This window comes from Pyxicephalus adspersus, chromosome 3 (genome assembly GCF_032062135.1).
Source record: "Pyxicephalus adspersus chromosome 3, UCB_Pads_2.0, whole genome shotgun sequence".
Taxonomy (NCBI): Eukaryota; Metazoa; Chordata; class Amphibia; order Anura; family Pyxicephalidae; genus Pyxicephalus; species Pyxicephalus adspersus.
The window spans coordinates 19,591,460-19,595,633 of record NC_092860.1 but is presented as its reverse complement, the minus strand read 5'-3'; positions in this window follow the sequence as shown (position 1 = coordinate 19,595,633).

Genomic DNA, 4,174 nt, shown 5'->3' with positions numbered 1-4,174 from the left:
GTGGCATACATGATGGATCTGTGCAAGTGAAGGTGTCATTTTTTTTATTTTTACTTTAGGTCCACTTTAATGAGAAAAGATCCCTGATTCTTATGTTTGGAACCTCGTATGTGGCAACTTGTTATGTTCAAGGGGCTAAAAATAAGTTTGTTATCAGCTCTCAGGGTTCCCTGTGTACCCTGAATATTTCATGTTTCTACAACGATCATTGTAGGAGATATGAAGGTTTATACCTGGGGGGTAATGATAGCAGCATGGACACATCTCTCATGCTGCTGGTGTATGGGGGTTAGGATTATCTCAGTGCAAGGTGGGCAGCACAGCTGATCTCCAAGGTCCATAGAACATGCCCACTTCCACGGAGCTCACACTGAAGCTCGACCTCGTAGAGAAGATAGGAGATGCGTGCGCAGACAGTAATATGCATTCCGAAGTGAGGATTTTCCCATAGGAGGCGCTTCTGCCTCCTGTCATTTGCAGCCCCCCAACTCACCTACCACGGACAAAATATACATCACATGACAATATTATATTTATTCATTTTCATGTTTATTTACCAACCTTACTATAGCTTTAGCCATTACCACTGGTTTTAAACCACCCAAGCTTCTTCATCAGTCAGGGCAATATGTCTGCCCGCCCCTTTGCATGCTTTCTGCTATGCAGAGCCGTGTGTGTGACCAAACAATTCCATTTTGCTGCATCAGCAATATAACATCTCACTGGATTCTATGTCCTTGAAATCCAAGCTGGGAACTGGCACCCTTCCTTGGTGCTGCAACCTGCTGTAGTATATCAGACCCAAAGCTTGGGCACTATAGTACATCAAAGGCTTCTTTGGAAAGGTCTCACTGATAAGTAATTTCAATGAAGCAAACACAACACAAAAGTTAGAATCTAGAAAAGTGTTATATATCATAATTGGCTGCTAACCTCAGACTGAAGATTAAGTACAATGGTACTGATCTATATACTTAACTAGTCAAAGTATATCTGTACTCACAGACAAGTCTGGTCCTGTCCAAATGTGACAAATATGGATACATACTAGGACTGGGCTGGAAACTTTTTTTGTGTCAATCGTCTTTATTAAATTTTCTAATATATCATTATACAAACATACAAAATCACATTCAGTATAGGAACAGAGGAAAATGGAAGGGAAGCTTACCCGGCACAAAGCGCTTCAGTTTAGACCAGGTGTGGGGAATTATAATGTCAAAGTTGAACGATCCCATCCGATGGGTATATAGTAGTCAATCCACATCCCATCATTTTCTTGTGAGCTAGGAACCAGGCCATTTTATGTATTTTATGACATATGCCACCATTGGAGTAGATGAACACCAGTCATTTGGTATCAGTGAGAGCTCCTTCTGCTTAACTTACATTGCTTTTTCTATGCCAACCACAGAGGTGGGACTAATAAAACAATCCAATGATAGCAGGGTGGGGTCTGAGGGGCTGAGTCGGCATGGATTACCACGGTTTGTGGACACACACAATATGGCCTTATTATTATTTCCATAAATTCAAGTTTTTTTGAAATGCAAACCCCCAGATTTTTATTCAGCAATCATACAGAGTTCACATTAGGTATGCCTGGGACTTTTGCTTCACCAGAACAGGCTAAATATGGTTTACATGTTGGGAATTATGTAAAGGACTATAAATATCCCAAAAAAGTGACATCAAAATGTCACTTTTTTGGGGCCTGATTTATTAAAGCTCTCCAAAGCTGGAGAGAATACACTTTCATCAGTGAGGCAACAAAAATGAGAAGAACAAAAATGGCCTCTGTGCATATATTTCATGTTGTCTGTCTTCTGTCACCTTGGATCGTGGTCAGAAATGCAAGGTGCCTGTTGTAAAGATGATAACTGTGACTTCGTAAATAAAACAAATTTGATATGCTATCAAAAAGTAAGTATTAGATACAGTATTACAACTAATTGCCTCATACACAAATTATTTCTTTAATATCAACAATATTAGTAGAACCATGCCCCAAAATTGCCAGATCCCCCAGGACTGTACTAGTATTTGAACATAAGCTGCCTTTAGGCGGTCACCAGGCTTTTCACACTTACATCTTCCTCGCTAAAGCGCATGTGACTCTCTCCTGCACATGCCTGCAGTTCTGAGCTTGGGCTTGCCTGCTCTTACAAATTTAATCAGTATTGCCCCTTCCGCCTGCCAATCAGGAAATTATTTCTTTATCATCCAAAGCTATTTAGCCAGCTCAGACACAGCACTCAGCGTTCGTGCAACATTTCTCCACTTGTGCCGAGCCCCCTAGCTCTGCTGAGCATTTCCTTTACACCTGTTGGTTAATGCAGTGTTTCCTCTGTCCAGCTCCTGAGTAAACCCCTTATTGCCCAGTCTGCTGTTTCCAGCCAATTCCCTTGTGCTGTTGCAGTGTTCCTCTCTGTCTGTGGATATCCCTGAGTCACCTGTGCCTCCCGTCACCAGTGTCTCCTGTATTCTCTGTGTCTGCAGTGGCCCCTGAAATATTTCCTGGGTTCCTGGTATTTGACCCCTGGCTTGTGACCTGACTTCTCTTATTTGCTGCCTGCCTTGGCCCCAGCTGTTCTTGACAATTTTTCCGCTTAGTGATTTGGTACCGTGTATGTTCCTGTGCAATCTGGTGTGCCCATGGCAGTAACAGCAGCTCTTTGTAGTACAAACATTAAGAAAAACTGCTTAGGGAGCTTCCATAATTCTTACGTGAATGAGCTTTCTCTATTTCTAGGGAAGACTGGACCTTTAAAAAATCCGCCATTCTGGGCTGAATACATACAATTTATACCAGAAATGTGAGTGTGGGAATCCTGGTGAAATATGTTTTTCTCCCTAGATGATCTTTCCTAATAGCTTTCATGTGACAATTTAGTTTTTTTTTTTAATTTTAGTTTTTTTTTTAAATATATGTCAATAGAGGGATATAATATTCAGAAACATGTTTATGGATTCCTATTATTATATGGATACGGATTCTTGATATTATAACATTTGATATAGTTCAAGGGATCAGCAAGTATAATATAGTGTTAATATAATATATAAATATTAATATATAATATAAATATATATGTACAGGGCAAAGATGATGCAGGTCCTGCGCTGATCTTGCAGAAAATAGATGTGCTGCCAAATGGTCTTAAGCTTTCACCAAAAATGCATATGCATATATTTTTTTTATAAAGCAGAGGACCGTAATAATTTTACATAATTTATTTCAGAGGGATTAGGGGATCACATTAAGGTCTATCACCCTAGTGTATACTCAGACAAAGCCAATTCCTGTTTTCTTGCAGTAAGTACTCAGGATATACCTCTGTGCAAGGAATAGTAAATACTGTGCACAGTTTACCAGGGTACCATAGGTGACATAAATATAAATATACTTCCCTTGTAGAACTGTTAGTAGTTGGACACAACTTCCCATTCAAAATTTCTAATGAGTTCAATTCTTATTCAGTTCAGTTCTAATGAGTTCTGTACACCATTGATTGGAAAATACTTGTACAATTTTTATACACATTTTGCAAATATCTTTCACACTAAATGATATATTCTTTCCTTTCAAAAATATTTACTAAAGATTTTCAGTTTTTCAAATTCTTCAGATTTTTATGACAAACACAGAGGTTAAACTTGAGAAAATGATAATAAATGCAATAATATCCAAATTATGTCATATCCAGATAGTTCAAAACCATGTTACACTAGTGATGGTACAAAACATTGAGAACTATATATATATATATATATATATATATATATATATTTATAGTGATATATTACTGGGGCTGCTCATGGTAATGGGATGCTTACAGGGCAGATTAGAGGCAGCAGACTCCAAACTTCCGAAATAACAGCAGTTATTACTTCTTTAGGCAAGTGTTACAGCACACTCCAGCACTTCACAACAAAACAATAAACAGTAGCCCGGCTGTGCCTCTGGCTACCTCACTTAGGTGGCCTCTCTTCCTAACACATAAACTATATCAGTACTGTTAGCTCACAACTTTGTAGTACTGTTTGGCCACTGGCTTTCCTGGAAGACCCTGGCATTCTCTCAGCCTGGAACACTCTGTCTCCCTCTCAGCCTGGAAACCACTTTGGCTCTCTCTTCAGCCTGAAACCCTCTGGCACTCCCTCAGCCTGAAAC